This window comes from Acomys minous (assembly GCF_964271855.1).
Source record: "Acomys minous genome assembly, chromosome: 2".
NCBI classification, from domain to species: Eukaryota; Metazoa; Chordata; class Mammalia; order Rodentia; family Muridae; genus Acomys; species Acomys minous.
Window position 1 is genome coordinate 61,570,261 of NC_140484.1, and position 18,941 is coordinate 61,589,201.

Below are 18,941 nucleotides of genomic sequence, written 5' to 3' on the forward strand. Positions count from 1 at the left end.
GTACAGATGAGTGTTAGCTCTATCACACATCTTTTAAGAGTTACATGACTGGGTGGTGGTGGTACATACCTTTAATTCCAGCCTTTGTGGGGCAGAGGCAGGTGGATCTCTTGAGCTTGAGGTCAGCCTGGTGTACAGACTGACAGATGGTTCCAGGACAGCAAGGGCTACACAGAAAACCCTGTCTCCGAAAAACAAAAACCAACAGGTATTTGCTTGAGATGTTAATCTATATAGATTCCAAGTCAGACTATGTGGCTGTGTCCTTACTGTCTCGGAATGGCCTCAGAAGGTTCTGCCCTTGAACAGGTAACAGAGTAAACATCCCAGAGTCCATCCTTTCAAATGAAGGAGGAAAGGTGGGAATGGAAGAAAGTTTTCAAACTTTGTCCTTTTTTTCTTGTGGCTTGAATTCTGTTCTCCTCTGGCATATTGGAAACCTCCTCCATCCCCAAAGCCTCCCTGACCTTTGCCACCAAATCCACCTCTTCCTCCTCTACCCCCACCTCAGCCACCATCAGCAGGAAGACCCAGTCTCCTCATCAGCGACCATTCTTGCATGAATGGAGCCCTCAAATGATTCTTTTAAGGTCTCTTCAGTGGTTATCTCCAACAGACTTTTGACAGAGTTTTGGATGGCTGACTTCTTATATTAAGCATCCCCTGGGTCCTTGTAACTCCAGCCTGATTGTTCTCCCCTGAATCTTCAGGAATTTCAAGCCTTAGCATCTTCAAATGAAGCAAATTCTATAAATGCATGCCCTTTAGATTTGCCATTTGGATTCTGGGGCACTTTGATGAAAGTTGCTTTCTCAAATACTTCCTGAAGAGTTTCTTCAGTTGCACTGTAGGAAAGTTTCTAAAACCAAAGTTGTTGCTTCGCCACTCCAAGTACCTTTTTCCCCAGCTCTGTCTTTCCTTTGTCCTTCCTCCAGTGCAGCAGAGGGAGACAGATTGCCCACCAAGCTCTGCCCCCTGCTTTTCTTCTGAGTTTTTTTCTGCGTCACCTTCTGCCTTAAACTCATGAATGAGCCCTTTCCTGGTCCCACCCTTGCTGACCCGTTGATCTCCATGGCATCTTCAAACACTTCATTCTTTCAGTGATGTTGAAAGATGGGTTTCTGGCCAAAAGTGTCCTTGCAGTGCCAACGTTCTTTCTTTCGGTTTTACTAGTTTAATTTTTATTACCAAAGATTTTTTTAAACCAGTGAGTCCCTTTTCTAGGTCTTTACAGACTTAAAATCCATGAAACGAAATTTGTACCAGTTCTAACAGCAAGATCAGTTCTAGCAAAATGTCTGGTGGCAATTTTTAATACGGCAACAAATTTGCTGGGATTAAGGTTTCCGGTGAACAGGCTAAAAGGCGTGGTTGTTCTGAGCCTTCCATTTTCCGTTTCTTGGCATCTGGGGCTTCTTTCTGTTTAACAGCCTCCTCATCTTCCTCATCTTCCTCCTCCTCCTTCCTCCTCCTTCCTCTTCCTCTTGGTCACACTCCCAGCTTTCATAGTAACACTTTTTACAGGAGCTTTTTCCCATTAGCCAGTGTGATCTTCATAGTATCTTCTTCACAGTCTTCTTTCTTTTCAGTCATCATTTTCTTCATCATCATCTTCCTCCTCTTCCTCATCCTACATCCTCTGAGGCAGGAACAACAACTGCTGCTTTCTCTGGTTTCACAACTGGGCAACTCAGATGAATCCTCCTCATCTTCATGTTCATCCTCATCACCTTCGTCTTCATACTTTTCCTTATCCTCATCACTGTTTTCCTTCTTGGCATCCTTAGCCCTCTTAGCTGGAGCAATAGCTCCCCATTTTAAACAGGAGTTGCTACCAATGCTTTTGTGGTGTGTGGCAACTTTAGCCTTATTTGGGCAACTATTCCCTTCTTTGCTGGGGTTGTGGTAGCCTTCTTGTCTTTTATATTTTCTTAGGGATGACCACCTCTTCCCATTGCTATCATCTTCCTCTTCTGACCTGTCTTCATTTTCACTGTTGTCCACCTCCTGTGGGGGAGGAGCCATTTTCTTGGCATCACTGTGATTTTTTTTACCAGCCTTTGAAGTTTCACCATGATGGCAGGTTATGGCATGCGTGGTGAGAGAACAGCGCAGGAGAGCCTAGGGGAGCTCAAGCAAGTCCTATGGCAAGCTCAAGCTGAGAACAGTGAAAACATTGGAGCACATACAACTGAAAGCCAGACACAGCTAGCACCTGAGGCAAAAGATGCCAATGTCATTTTAAAAGGCAGCAGGAAGTTCTGTTTTCAATAGACCTCACTTGGCCAGCCCTATCCTGGGCTGCCCTGGCTGTGCCCTGCTGCCTTGTGGGCATATGTGCAGCCATCAGAGAGGTGTGTGGATGCCTCCTCAGCTCCAGAAGTCCCTGGGGGTGGGGCAGATAGCCTGCTGGGGATAGCTAGGTCAGCTGTCCTCACACAGAGCTGGCTCTTCCTGCCAGCACACTTGTCCACACTACAGTTACTAAGCACAGCCCATTAGCCAGTAGGCAGAACCTGCACAGATTTCACTAGACTGAGTTTCCAGGCACCCCTGGAATGCATGAAATGTGATTATCCCTTCCCAGTGCTTCCTCATTGTTTCCCTGTCAAGAAGAGGAAAAAGACATTGCCTTCCATCCAACGAAACACTGGGCGTGTCTGTGTGCCATTAGATAGTTTCTCCTTTGTCCCTTTAACTTGCCACTGTTGGGTGTTTCGTTAGGGTAAAAGCATCAATGTATACAAGCCTTTAAACATGTCTTAAAGTAAATTGATGGCAATTTCCAACCCAACGGTTTGAAAAACATTTGCCCCAGAAAGTTTGAGTGTGCTAAACCCTTATGGGAGAAGGGCATATCAACACCACTGAGGATGCAGCACCTTCTAGAGCACCACTGTTTCCACTTCTTTTATGTGTGTATGCGCACCTGCTTGCCAAGTGGTGACTGGAGGTCAAGCTCAGGTGTCATTCCTCGGGAGGCCACTGAACCTGGCGCTGGCTCTATTAGCTAGACTGGCTGGCCAGAAAGCCTTGAGATCTGTCTGTCCTTACTCCCTACACTCTTATGTTACAGGCATGTGCTGCCACACCCAACTTTTACATGGAAACTGGAGATGGACACTAGGGTCCTCATGTTTGCTCAGCAAGCCCTTGGCACACTAAGCCATCTCCCCACTTCTAACATAATCACTTTCAAAAGCTCAGGGGGGTGATGCTGTTAACTTCTTGAATTCCCCAATGTTCTTGACAAATTCTCTGATAATTAATTTGAATTGGCAGAAAGAATCTAAACTCAAAGATTGGGTACATCTTCTCCAATCCCCACAAGTTAATGGTGACCAGTGATGATCGGTGGCATTTAAAGACATCTGAGGAAATAGCTATTTGATCCTTTTAGGCTTTGTGTGTATGTGTGTGTGTGTCTTCATGGCATGGCGTGGAAGTCAGAGGATGGGGTGGGGGTGGGGTGGTGCTCTTCTCTCTTTTCACATTTCCACAGACTCCTGAGACTGAACTCAGGTTCTTAGGCTTGCTGAGCAAGACCTTTACCCTTTGAACCATCTTGCAGGTCCTGTTTAAGACTTTGAGCTCATTTTTAAATCAGGCTATTATGCCCTTGGTATTAAGTTCTGTGGATTTCTTGCATATTCCGGACAGTAAACCTCACCTCACATCTGTTAGCAATATCATCTCTGCACCTGGGTGTCCTCTACACTCTTTGTTTCCGTTCCCGGTGGGAGCCTTTCACTTCTCTGATTGGCGCTTGTTCCTCGGAGGTGGAGGCTTCATTGCCAAGATCAACATCCTGATTCAGGCCCCTGTGTGCAGAGGGAGGTTCAGGTCCTGCACTTAAGTCTGCAGCCCATCTCGGTGCTCTCTCTCTCTCTCTCTCTCTCTCTCTCTCTCTCTCTCTCTCTCTCTTTCCCTCTCCCATTCTCCTCCTCCTCTCTCTTTCTCTCTCTTAAAAAAGCCGTGACAAAGATTGAGTTTCTTTTACTATGTGCTCATCCAGTTTTTCTGATTTCACTTGTTGACAAGGCTGGCCCATCTACATTTTGTGATTTCTTCATCCTGCCATTTCAACAATGTGAGAAGCCTGGGTAACATTATGCTAATTGAAGGAAGCCACTCACGGCAAATGCTGCACGTTCTCAGGCAAATACAGAATCTAAGAAGGTTGAGTTCGGAGAGGCAGGGTGTAGACTGAGGGCTGCCAAGGGTTGCCAAGGGCTGGGGCGGGGACTCCGTGTACAGCTTCCGTTATGGAAGAGGAGTACATTCTAATGTCCTGCTGTGCAGCAGTATGCCTGTAAGTGACAAATCATGTCACGCAGGGACCAAGATAATAACAAGAAGGTTAGGGTGTGAATCTGGAAAAAGGGTCACCTGCTTCCATGCCATTTGCCTACCCTGCCAGTAGGAGGAAGGTGGGAGATGCTGAGGCCACGGTGAAGGTAGAGACAATTAGAATAAGACCCAGGCTGACAGACTGAGCACTCCATTTGTCTCTGGGCAGCTTTGACAAAGCCGCTTTGCTAGCTCTGGCCTGCAGAAAAGAAGCATACCTGTTCTCTGGCAAGTACCATACAATTCTCCTGGCACTGACCTGGGAGTGGGATGTTTACAGCACATCTTTATATAAATGACACAGGTAGGGGAGAGGAGCAGGCCATCCTTGCCTTGAGCATGTTAATCAAAAATGTGTGAAAGGCAGTCTCAGGGCTAGGCTGAACTGTTCCCAGCCCCAATGCCAGCATTCAGTGCCTTTCCATCAAGAGCTCAGGCCTCCCTGTAGACCCTCAGATGCCAGAATGAGAGGATGAAGGTATGGACCACTTCTTGTTCTTAGCAGCCACATGCACTAAAGGGCATCTGCTAACACTTGTCACCTGAAGCTGAGTGCTTCCACAGTCTTTTCCTCCATGGACTGACTTTCTTCCTCCTCACCACAGTACCATGGGTGGCCTCGCCAGTCCCAACCCTACTTCACAATGACAGCAGGAAGCCCCCCACCCACCCACCCCCGCCCAAGAAGCTGCAGGACGCACACCTTGCCCTCTGAGACCACATGCATGTAGGACGGGTGGCAGCTCCGAGGATCCACACGAACATCAGAAGGCGACTAAGGTGAACTTCAGAGCCGCAGCAGGCAACATGGTTGATAGAAGACAGCAGCTCTGTGCAGGCATCTGGATACAATGTTCACGCCTTTCCTTGCAATGATCAGAACACACAGTACCTCAAAGTGACTGTCTGCAGGTGTGCACACACACCTGAGAGGGGTTCAGAGCCCCACCCCCCACCCCCCACTGCTAAGTAGGGTAAGGCGCCCTCTTTGGAGCACGTGACAGGTATTTCCCAGGCAGGCTGCTCTGTACAGGTGCATGGAAATACTTGAAACAGGTGTGAGGGACTGCATCAGGTGCAGCCTGGGGTGTCGGGGTGTCACTCCTCAGAGACTCTGAGCCCAGCTGCAATGTGGGGTGGCTGGCAGAGGCACCATTGTCCTCGTGACTCACAGGGAGATGGCAGCTTTACATATTTAAGAGGAGCGTGGCCGGTTTCTTATCTGAAGTATGCTTCCCCGGAGAGACCACCACCATTTGATCTATTTTTGATTAAAATGTAAAAATTAAAAATTAAATCAAATGGTGGTATAACTCCTTGGGGAAAACACACTTCAGTTATGAAGTGTTCCCCACAGCAACCTTGGGACTCCTTACGGCAGCATTGTCTCGTCTGTAGGTGGTCTTTTTATGCCACACGTAATTAAAATGAATTGCAATAAGATCCACCGATGACTGGCTTCCGCGGGGCGACCTGCGGCTGGTGCTTCCCAAGCGGGTCCCCGGGGTGGGGGTGGGGGGCGGGGTATAGCCTCAGAGGTGAGCTTTGTGGCACTGGCAGGGAATCCAAGGGTGCCAGGCCTGAGGGAGGATGGGATGCCCTCAGCACACCCCAGCACCTCCACGTGTGACCGCTTCTGCCAGAGATGGTGTGGTCAGATCTAGGAAATGTGCTACTGTAATCAAATCCGTAGCTGCTCTATGTCTAAGCGCTGGGCTGCCTCATTACGCGGAAAGGGGGAGTGGCAAGATTGAGGGCGGGGCTCCGGCTCCACCCCAGTACAGCCTTTGCATTGGTTTCAGACCTAGTGGACTGGGTCTAGATGAGGTTTCTGAGCCACATGTTCGGTTGTGTGACTGGTCGACATGCTGCGGCCACCTGATACCTTCTTGGCTGCATTTGCATTTTGAAATCTGCTTTGAATGAGCGGCTAGAGAAACACTTCTGAGACACAGAAACCTCACTCCACCTCCATGCGCTGGTACATACCACTAAGGCATTTCTTTTTAAAATGTGTGTGATATACCTGTGCGTGGATGTGCGTGTGCCACGGCAAGTGTGTTGAGGTTAGAGGACAACTTTGTGGACTTGGTTCGCTATACACACACACACACACACACACACACACACACACACACACACACATAATATCTAGGGACTGAACTCAAGTCATGAGTACTGAACCCTCTTGCTAGTGGCTGCTAAAGCATTTCTGTTGGCAGAACTGGTCTCGGCATTTGCATGTAGATGCCCTCCCTGAAATTTGGAGCGGGCCAAGACACACCTCCAGAAGCGCCTGTGATTTTTTGAGGCAGCCAGTGGCTGGTGGGAGGGCTTGATCCGACCTGGTTGTCTGCTTTAGGACCCTGCAGTTAACCCGGAAGCAGGGACACGGCCTTCTGTACACAGCCAAGTTGGATTTTTAGGAGCCAAAGAATTCACTTCCCTGCATCTGTGACTCTGCAGCTGGGTACAATTTGAAGCCCTCAGCAAGTATTTGCCCAGACTTAGCCGGAGCCAGGCATGCAGCTGAGCTCAGGGAAGCCCCTCCCTTCCCCTACGCGCTGAGCGCCATATTCAGAACCTGACCCTTCTACCTGGCAGGGAGAAGCGAAAGGGAGGAAAGAGGAGAGGGGCGGGGGTGTGGGGCTCGCTCAACATCAGAGGGAGTGTCATTGTGGGCTCCAACCTTCTTTCTAGCCCCAGAAATCCCTGCATCATTTCTCCAGTCTCTATGGCAATCGTGTTGCCCCTCCTGTAGTGGGTGGCCTGGTTCTGAGCCCAGGACACCTCAGTCACTCCACCTGGGACAGCCTATCTGCTCTCTCTCTCTCTCTCTCTCTCTCTCTCTCTCTCTCTCTCTCTCTCTCTCTCTCTCTCTCTCTCTTCTCCCCCTCCTTCCCTCTCTCTCCCCTCTCCCCCTCCCTCCCCCCCCCTCTCTCTCCTCTCCACCAAGCCTCCCCTCCTGCAGTAATCCCTGTGGCTACTTCTCAGTCATGTCCTCCTTCCAAGTGCCATCCAGGCCAGATGGCCTTTGTCTCAAGCTGGAGTTCTCTCTGTTTCTCATTCCAACCCCCCTGCCCCGCTTGGTGCCGGCTTCCCCATCTTTCCTGTCCCCATATTGCTCCTCTCTGCTTTTCCCTCTCTCAGCCTGCCTCTCTCAGTGCCACAGACTAATAAGACCTGTGGGTTCTGTCAAGGTCACATAGAAATTAGAAAAGTCATCCAGCTTTGCCCCAGGTTGGACAGACCCCTTGTTCTGCAAAGAAGAATTAGGAACACCCCCAAGGACATAACATGTAGCGACATAGTGACTTCTAGAAGCCCAAGCCTTTTTCAGGTTTGGGACTTCAGGGGGCTGCCTAACTCAGGCCATGTATGGTATATAGGCATGCTATTGTGAGCGCATCACATCCTTTCTTGATCTAGGCATGTGCTGGGTTTGGGGTGAAAGAGTGGGGCCCTAAGTCAACAGGACTGTTTATAGAGACTGATTATTTATTTTTTATTTGTTGTTGTTGTTGTTGTTATTATTATTTTAGTTTTTTAAGACAGGGTATCTCTGCGTAGCTTTGGCAGTCCTGGACTTACTTTGTAGACCAGCCTAGCCCCGAACTCACAGAGATCCTCAGCCTGCCTCAGCCTCCCAAATGCTGATATTGCAGGCATGTGCCCAGCTAACACTGATGCTTGTCTTACTGTAGCACTGAGTAGCCTCAGAGCTAAGTGGTAGAGGTGGTAGGGTGGTCACCTCCTCATAGGAGGCAGGCCAGACTTAGTACAGGGGTGTTAGAAGGTTCTCCATTTTTGGTGGTTTATGCATGGCCTTGGGAGGAGTTTTAGGGTTGATACGTTCTGTATCTGATAACTCCTCCAATTAGCCTTAAGATCTTAACGATTTTCTTAGAATTTCTGAAGCTATCAATATATTATAAATGTTGATAATCTGTCTTAAATATCTCAACTCCTAAACATCACTATTTTGAAAAAAAAAAAAAGCACAATAAGTAGATTTTTTTTTGAAAGTCCAAACACACTGAAAGCCAGGGGCCAGTAAGATAGATCAGCAAGTAAAGGCTCTTGCAGCCGAGACTGGGGACCTAAGCTTCATTCTCAGGACCCACATGGTAGAAAGACAGAACAACTTCTGCAAGCTGTCCTTTGACCTCCATATGCACACTGTGACAAGCACACTCCTGTTCCCATCACCCTTCATCCCTTTCCAATAAATAAATAAATAAATAAATAAATAAATAAATAAAATGTGTGTGTGTGTGTGTGTGTGTGTGTGTGTGTGTGTGTGTGTGTGTGTGTGTTGAGCAACCAGGAAAGTTAGTTGGGGCCACCTTGCCCAGCCTCATGTGATCCTTTTCCTGGCTTATTCCTTCTCATTCCTAATTTCCTCCTGGACTGTGTAAAGGCAACATTGTTTTGATCTATTTTTAAAGACTTAAGTATGTGGCTCCAACAGATAAAGATATTTGACATAACTTGCTCATTATTACACGAAATAACAACAACAACAAAATCCATAGCCCCTTAGCATAACCCCATACCCATTTCATTTCCATTGTCAAGCTAGGCCACCTAACCTTCCAGGAGCTTCTCTCTGCTCCTGTTGACTGCTGGTGGACTTTGAGAAATGTTGAGAGCATGCTGAAACAGCTGGTGGCTTTGAGGAGCAACGATGTGTAGACATACTTTTTTGGTCTATTTTATTGGGTTCTTACATATACCACCCTTTCAACCTTTATTCCACCCTAATCTCTTCCAACCCCCCAACACTACATAGGAGAGAAAGAAAAATTAGAGGGAAATGGGAGTGGGGCATAGACCTCTTTAGACTATTTTCTGCTGATGAAGGGCATCTGGTTACCAGGGACAAACACAAACTTTGATGTCAGAATATCCAGCAAACCAGCAAACCAGCAAACCAGCAATAGCAACCGCAGCAGCAGAGACTACCAGCAGTCGGTGCAGCAGCAGGGGGAGCAGCAGCTTCCACAGGCCCTTTCAGGGACTCTTCGGAGTCCCCAGAATTAAACTATCTGCATCTGGTAAACATCACACCTCTCCTGGACATGAGACAATCATAGTTAGCGTCTGTGGACTAACTGAACTGAAGCAACCCCATATCCCATATCTGGGATTAAAACAAAAACATATTCACATAGCATAACTTTTTTTTTTTTTAAAGAAACCAAAATGTGCCAGGTGGTGGTGGCACACACCTTTAATCCCAGCACTTGGGAGGCAGAGACAGGTGGATTGCTGTGAGTTCGAGGCCAGCCTGGTCCACAAAGAGGATCCAGGACAGCCAACGCTACTCAGAGAAACCCTGTCTCAAAAACAAAAACAAAAACAAAAAAATCTTAAAAAGAAACCAAAATTCCCATTACAGCTATGGATCTCAGAATGATGGACACATTGTTGGGATGGTCTGATGTATTTTGATGCTAATTACTGCTTGCTGTCTGACCCACCTTTTGCTTAATAAAAAGCCATCCCACCTGGGTGGGGCAGGAGTTGGTGGGGCTTGGAGAGAGGAAGGAATTCTGGGAAGAAGAAAGACTGCCACCAGGAAAGGAGAGAGACCTGAAGTGAAGTGAGGAAGGCCGCCATGGGTTAGCTGGAGGAGAAGCACATGGCCGGGGGCGTGGATGGAGAATCCGGCCCAGATGAAGAACATTAGCAAGTATTCGGGATTTTGGATGGGAGGTAGCTTGATAGAAGTTATTAGAAGCAGAGGGCATGGGATTGGGGCAGGGATCCCATGCCTGAGGCCCTACTATGGAAAGTAGTTTCGAGGTTTGATATCAGCCCTGCCCCAGGTTAACTAAGGCTATTTTAAAATAAAATAATAAACAAGTGTCTGTGTCTTAATTGATTGCTAGCCGGGCCTACAGGTAATACAGATAATACATGTAATTTAAAAACAATAACACATAGGGCTACACAGCTGATGTTCACTGTGAAGAGCGGCTACAGAAGAGAGGCTGAGGGAAGGGGCATAGGGATGGGTTTAAGGCTTGAGTAGCACAGAGGGCATGCAGGGTTCTGCTCAAACAAAGTGTTTTAGGAAACATCCCTGCATTTTGAGCATGGTTTCTTTTGGAAAATCAAGCTGAAGGACCTTGTATAGATCTACCCATAATGTCATCTAGGAATGTGAATGTAACCAAATTAGCAGGAGTTTTGTTGTATAATGTACTTTTTTTAAAAAAAAGATTTATTTATAAGTATACCTGCAGGCCAGAAGAGGGCATCAGATCATGTTGTAGATGGTTGTGGTTGTGGTTGCTGGGATTTGAACTCAGGACCTCTGGATGAGCAGTTGGTGCTCTTATCCTCTGAGCCATCTCTCCAGCCCCTAATGTACTTCTTAACCAGGTAATTTAATTATGTTTGGACTGTGCCAAAGCAGTTAACATTTGCAAAATTATCTTTCTATCTCTATGACAACACACACACACACACACAGAGCTGGCTGGCTGTGGTGATTTGAAAGAAAATGGCCCTCATTGACCCATAGGGAGGGGCCCTATTAGGAAGTGTGGCCTTGTTGGAAGAAGTGGTCATTGGGGTCAGGCTTTAGGGCCTCAGATGCTCAAGCCACGCCCAGTGTGATTCAGTCTTTTCCTGCTCCCATGTAGATCAAGATGTAGAACTCTCAGCTCCTTCTCCAGCACCGTGTCTGCCTACACACTGCCATGCTTCCCGCCATGGTGATAATGGACTAAACCTCTGAAAATGTAAACCAGCCCCAGTTAAATGTTTTTTTTTTTATAAGAGTTGATACGGCCATGGTGTCTGTCTATACACAGCAATGAACCTAACAAAGACACTGTCTTATTATGGACTATGGTTCAGTCCTGAAAGCCAGAAGGCACTAGCCAATCTCCACATAGATAGGCAGAGCCCACATCTTCCCACTGTATACCTGTGGCACTCAGCCTACAGATATGTGCATATAAGTATGTGTATTTGTCTGTACACACATGCAAATGTCTGTCTTTATATACATTCTTTGAGTCCATTTAATGAGTGTGTACATATAATTTCATGTGTGATATGTAAAAGTAATTTTTATTCACCTGATGTAATTGTTGTCTTGGAGGCTTACTGCCTGTCCTCTAACATCTAGTCCTGAAAGTTTCTGGCTTCACAATATAATCTAGGCCTAGAATGTTTTCAATCTCTGAGACTTACTGCTGAATAAGCTTACCTTTTCTACCTCTTTCTGAACTCTGGCTGGCTGGTTAAACTCAACAGTTCTGGTTCAAACTCCACTACAAGCTGACTGACTCAAACTGGGTTTTCTCAGTTTCTGACTGAATTTCTCTACTTGGCCTCAAACTAACTCTAGCAATCTGTTCTAATCTTCTGCCTCCTTCTCATTCTCTGGCTTGTTCTGTCTTTACCTGTGTCTAGTGTGTTCTCTCTTCAACCTGTCTCTATAAAACTCTCAAGGTAAAACTGCCTCTCCCCTCTCTTTCTCTCTGTGCTGCTCTCCTGTGAGTCACCTCACTTTCCTCTTTGTTCTTGTGAGAGTTGGGCATTTCCTAGTCTGTCAAATCTTTCTCTGACTAGTCACTTTGTCTGCCTCTCAATTAGACATCACTTTCAAACATTGGTGCTTCCTTCTACAAACTAACTTTACCGTCATTGTTTAGGAGTGAAGGTGTGTCCTAAGGGGGTTTCTGCATTCCAACCAGATCACACAGACCTAGAATGTCTTTGTATGTGATCAGAGCAGCCATGTTGCTAGATTAAAATCCCTTTACATCTTCTCCCTTTCTGTTTAAGCTAAAAATTGTACACAGCTTAACTATTACATCAGAAAGAATTATCAATTTAAGAAACCTAACAATCTGAATGTCCTTATGAAGATCCATTGATGCTTCATAATTGCATCCCTGATCATCTGTCCTTTTCAGCATCAAGGTTTTCCAATCTGTCCTTCTTCAGCTGGTTTGTTGAGCTGTCTCTAGGCCTGGGGTGGGTTAGGAGATCAGCTCTCTGCATCATCTGCTCTTTGTTGCTGTCTCTCTGTGTCATTTCCTTCCTTGAGTTGTGCCTTTCACGTGGAAGCTTCTCCTTACTCAGATTGGATCTTTATCAATTTTGATGGAACCCATAGTCTTTTATCACATGTGGACACATAAGCAAAACCTCTTCCTCAATGCAACACATTCCATGACTTCCATTCTGATGTTAAAACATCTTTAAAGTATACAGGTTGATCTAATTTGGCAGTTTTTTTTTCCTACAGTGTTACATGTCTGTGATTGTGCACATATGTGTGTGCGTCTATGTGCGTGGAAGTGAGTGCATGAATGGGTGTGCCTGTATATGCACACAACCTGATAAAATTATAAACAACGTCCTGAATTTTTCCACTTCTACCCTAGAGGTCGTTGGTTATCATGAGCTATGTATTATTACACTGAACAGATGTACTGCAGTCCATGTGACTGGCATCTTACTGAGACACATTTGTATTGCTCTCAGGCTATTGTGTAACTCAAATCCTGGTTTCTATACCCCCATGTCTAGTTGCAATCCTTGTTCTGAGAATCTCCTGTCTCAATGTTGTGTAAACACTGCTTCCTAATTGTTCCCTGATATGTCAATAAAGCAGCTTACAGCCAGGCAATGAGCAGGGGAGAGAATAAGGGTGGACTTCCTGCTAGCCAGGGTATGAAGAGTTAGAAGAGGAAGTAGGTGATTCAGCCACAGGCAGAGGTCCACGAGACATCCAGAGAGGAGCCAGTCCTAGGATTTCGGCTGACAAGATGTGAGGACAGACACATTGTACCTGAGCACAGATAACCAGTCACATGGCAAAATGTAGATTACTATGAGTTATTTTATGTTATGAGCTAGTCACAGAAGAACCTAGATTTGTGGTCTAGGCATTTTCAAAGTAATAATTGACTCTCATGAGTCATTATTCTGGGAGCTGAGGACAGGAGAAAAAAAAACCTTTCCTACAACAGTTAAACCTTTTTTTGTGTGTGTGTCCCTTGCCCTTTAAAGGACCCTATGATCTTCAGTGTTAGTTGGCTCTTGGACTTCTGGGAACAGGAGAGGATATAAAAAAAAAAAAAAGCCAGCAGAGAGAGAGACGAGTTGGGCCCAGCTGGAAGAAGAGTAAAGTCAGAGAAGACAGTTGGTGCAGGAAGAAAGAAGATTGGGTATGATTGGAGCAGGGTGAGAGAAGAAGACACTGAGAAGATTGAAAATAGAAGATAGTTGCAAGTCAATTGGACTAGCAGAGTGAGAAGACAAGAAGTGGTGACAACTGGTCCACCTGAGCTGAGCCAGAGAAGATATTCTTAGGAGACAGTGAGTAGAAGAACTCATGATGAACCCACACAAAGGAGAGAGGGGGAGAAAGCTATGTGTTAAACCTGTTAGGCTAAAATCCAAGTCAAATCGACATGATTTTAATAGCTTCCTGTTAAGGTGGCAAATTTTTGAAAAGCATAGTACTAAGTGATGGTGAAGGTGTTAGCAAACAGATTCTCTGCTGCCATTCATCAACATGAAGCAGATTGACAAAATTCCCACTCTTTCTTTTTCTTTTTTTTGAGACAGGGTCTCATCGTGTAGTGCTACAAGCTGTTACATAGACCAGGCTACCCTCAGACTCACAGCACTCTGCCTTCCAAATGCTGGCATTCAGAATGTGTGCTACCTTGCCTAGCGAAATCCCTGCTCTTGAAATAGCCTGCTGTCTAATCCATCTGCTGCCCTAATAAGCATTGATTCTGAGCTTAGGCTTAAGCGCAGATCTGCTACCTGAGACTTATTCTCCAGACCTACCCAAGGGACCACTGACTTCTCTTCTGGGGGACACATGTGTGGTAACTATCAGTGTCCTTGAAATTGGTATTTGCAGAAGGTGCCTTGATTCAGACCCAGAGTGTCAGAAGTGAGGTGCTTACCATTCTACAGTTCATCCTTGGAGAGAAGTCAGTCTGGCCTTTCTATAAAAGAAAAGCTAATCATCTCATCGAGTCTTGGATATTAGGACAGTGATCCTATCATGATACACCCCATCACGACTTGCCGGGGATTGAGGACAGCAGTGGGAGCCTCAGAACATTCCATGCTTCCCATTGCAGGATAACTCATGCCCAGGACTGACCCTGAACCCATCCATGGCCATTGGTTCCCCCTCTCAACTGGGACTGTGGCTCACATTTCTGCTCACTTCAGTCTAGTCGGCTGAGTACAGTGCTTGGCCATCCATAGCCAGGCAAGTGTCTTAGTTACTTTGCTATCGCTGTGCTAAAACATCATGACCAAAGCAACTTATAAACGAACAAGATCTACTGGGCTTACAGCTCCAAAGTGTTAGAGTCCGTGATGACAAAGTGAAGGCATGGTAGCAGGCAGCTAGAGAAGTAGCTGAGGACTCAGATTTCAATCCATGAGCAAGAAGTAGGAAGAGCCAAATCAAAATGACAAGAATCTTTTTAAAGATCAAAGCCTGCCTGCTCTCAGTGATGCACCTCCAACAAGGCCAGACCTCCTGGTCCTTCCCAAACAGTTCTACCAACTGGAGATCAAGTATTCTAATATATGACCCTGTGGAAGGCATTCTTTTTTTAAAAAATCTGTTTAGATTTTTAAAATTAATTTATTCAGATTACAACTCAATTATTCTCCCATCACTTGTATCTTTCTGTTCCTCCTACCCTCTCACCTCCACCCTATTACCCTCTCTTAGGTCCGTGTCTGAGGAGGATCTCCTCCCCCATTTTATGGTGGCAGGCTAACAAGTCTTATCTTGGTAGTCTGCTTATTCTTTCTTTGAGTGCCACCAGGGCTCCCCTCCAAGGGGAGGTCATCAAATATGGGGCACCAGAGCTCATGTCAGAGTTAATGTCTGGTCTCCACATAACTGTGGAGGATGTCCTGTGCATTGGCTAGGGCTCCATCAGAGTAGGGGTTTAGTGTTTACTATTTGTATTGTCCTTGGTTAGTGCAATAGTTTGAGCAGACACCCCTGGGTCCTGATCCACCCTTTATGATGTTCTTCTTGTAGGTTTCTAAGATCCTCTGGATCCTTCTATTTCTCCATCTCTTATATTTCTCTTACTTAAAGTCCCAGTAGGATGTCCTCACATCTGTCCCAATCTCTTGGTAAGTGAAGACATTCATAGGACATGCCTTTTGGGCTAGTGCCCAATTATAAGTGAGTATGTGCCATGTGAGTCTTTCTGTTTCTGAGTTAACTCACTCAGTATGATCGTATGGTCATGGTGGAACAGGGGACAGCGACTGAATATTTATTCAACCTGAAGGAAAGGATTAGTGCCCAAACGCAAATGACATACTTCTTAGGCTCTTTTGCAAAAGAAGCCTTGCTGTGAACTTTCCCTTAGAAAGATCCAAATAGTAGCTATTTCTACCCTCCATCCCCAGGATTTCCATACAAGGTTGGGGAATGGGGCTGTTCTGTCTTTGTGCAGAGATTAGCAGGTTCTAGAGCATAATCCTAGAGCGCTCTCTCTCTCTCTCTCTCTCTCTCTCTCTCTCTCTCTCTCTCTCTCTCTCTCTCTTGGTCTGTTTATCCACAGCCCCCCTAGAACAGAATCCTGCAGCTCAACAGGGCTGGGGATAGGAGCCACAGGCCTCAGGCTGCCTGATGCTGTGTTCCCTTGAGCAGGCAGTAGCACTAACATTAACTTGTCTGGACCAGCTCTTGAGCTTATCCCGTGAGAGGGAGTATGCCAGGAGAGGAGGACTATATCCTGGCTCCTTACAAACTAAAGAGCAAGAGACTGGAGTTTCCCAGGCAAAATGGCTTCTCATCCCCAACCTTTCATGCAGTTCACCACGTCTCCAAATGTAGCACCCTTGACTCCCAGGCATCCAGACATCACAAGTTACTCACTATGATCTCTTTAGAGGTCTCCAAAGTCTCATGGGGAGGAAGAAGTGTTTCAGGAGTGCGGATCCATCCCTATCATCTATGGCATAGAGGAGGAGACAGAACCAGGGACCAAGACAACTCATGATGGTGAACTTTCTGCCAGCTAAAGGCTGTCCAGGTCAATTGAGAAATGCTATTTGGCAGGTGGCAAGGGGTGGGAATGGGGGTGTGTGTTGTGGTGGCATTGCAATGTTTCTTGAGATATTTGAATCAGTAGTCTAAGTGGGTCCACCTTCTGATGAAGACGGGTACCATCCAGGTTGCTAAGGCCCTGTTTACTTGATTAGTACAGAGTGGTAGGAAGGGAACTTTTGCTCTCTACTTTAGCTGGGTTGGCCATTTCTGTGGCCTCATTAATTGATGCTCCTGTCCTTCCATGTTTTAATGCAGACTGAGACCTCCTCCTTGGCTACCCATGTCTCAGGCCCTAGGGCTTGAGAAGGATTGACCTAATAATACCAGTGTGGTGGCTTGAATAGGTATGGGCCCCTTAGATGCCTGTGTTTGAGTACTTGGCCCATAGATGGTAGCACTATTAGGAGATGTGGCCTTGTTGGAGTGGGTGTGGCCTTGTTGGAGGAAGTGCGTCACTGTGGAGGAGGGCTTTGAGGTCTCCTCTGCTGCAAGGTACTCCTAGTGTAGCACACAGTCTCCTTCTGCTTCCCATGGATCAAGGTGTAGAATTCTCAGCTTCGTCACCAGCACCATGTCTGCCTGTATGCTGCCGTGCTTCCTGCCATCATGACAATGGACTAAACCTCTGAAACTGTAAGCCAGCCCCACTTCAACGTTTCCATGGTCATGGTGTCTCTTCACAGCAACAAAACCCAAACTGAGATTGGGTCTAGGGTGCTAGGGTCTCTAGCTCAGAGACTTAGAGGCTTTCTCAGCTTTCACAATCTCAGACCTCCTTGTGATAAGCTCCTTGCTTGGGGTCTGTACATCACCTCTTGGTTCAGTTATTTTGGGCCCAGGCAGGTAGAGCATCAGGATGCCAGGTCCATGACCACTTTTGGCTGCTGTAGAGGTCACCTGTCCAACTTTGTCTGAAATTGAGGGTTTCTTGGGATGTGGGCAGTTGAGTTGGTCACATTGTACAGCATCTCCATGACCTTGTTTCCCTGAAGCTAGGACCCTATTCAGGGCCCCATGCCATTGCTCCAGGTTCAGAAGCCATCACTTCTTTATTCATGGCTACATGTGCTGTCTGCTTTATCCCCTTCTAGAATAGAAAGGAAGAGTATACACAGTCAGCACTTAATTTGTGTGTCCTATATTACACTGAAGTGGCTGTAGGTGAGGCTCATAGGAAGATTGTTACAGCCTTTAATTAATTAGCTGCACAGTCCAAGGCAAAGGCTGGGAACATATGTTTCTTGTCCAAGATGGGGGTCAGGAGGAGTTGGGCACAACTGGGCACCTTCCAAGCAACCCTGCCCACACTTCTCCATCAATCCTGCTGGTACCTTTGCAGCCCCTCATTTAAAATTAACAAATACCAATGAAGAAGATGATCTCTAGAATCATTCCTCCAAAGCAGGCCTGTGAGTCTGCATCTCTAGGCAAGGCCTGGAGTAAATATCAGCACAGGCTCCTAAAGGCCACTATGAGAGGCCAGCGCCACCCTGGCCCAGAACACCACACAGCGGCAGGATGACCACTGATAATGATATGCCTGGATCAAATGAATTAGGTAAATGACCACGACAGGGACTGGGCAGGCAGAGGACTTACTGGAGAAGAGAGCTGAGCCCCAGTTACCCTATTTTCTCTCTTCCTGGAGATGAGTATGGTCAAAGATCTGTTCCTCAGGACCAAATGGAAAGTTCTGAATGGAAACTCAGAACCACTTGCCGTCCTCTGGCCCCACCACAGTGAGATCCACAGAGCTCTGGGCACCTGAACCTGCTGGAAGCAGCCCATGCACGTTTCTCCCTGTCGTGAAAGAATTAAAGACAACATGTTAGGTAGGAAGCAATCGCGGAGGGTGGAAGTTTCTGGCCAGGCAAATAAATTGGATTTAAGTATATTACAGTCATAATCTTTCCTGCCCCTCTCCAGACGGTCTCTGTACATGGAAAAATGAGAATATATTCGCAGACAAAGCTTGACCTGAGGGAGAAGCCTGCCGGAATCTGGGTTTCCAATAACATAAGACAATAAAGCTTAGACGTCTAACCTACTGCAATATAGTAAAAGTATAAAGAGCTTAGCTGCTAATAAAAGGGAAGGGTCTCCCCTCGTATTTGAAGATCCGGACCCCCCAGAAGGACACTTCATAAAGATCATGACGGGTTAGCTAGGATCATGCAGACACGAGGCCCCTTGTTGACCGATTGTCTGACAGTTGTCACCTATGGGTCCTATATTAATAAGTCCCGTGTTGATTTCCTTGGGGTATTTTTGTCCCTGTAATTGCACATCTTCCTGTTGAGAATGTACCCTATGCTACGTGCCGAGCTACCGTTACCTGGCGCCAAGAGGCTCATGTGTCCCTCTCTTTTTCCAGGAGGGTGCACACCTACAAATGGCACCTCTCTCTATGAGGTGGCAGGACCAAGACTCAGCTATTTCTCTCAGGAACTGAAGCCCAGTCCCCTCACAAGGGAATGCAGGGAGAGGTGGAGTGGTGAAGTGAGCCATG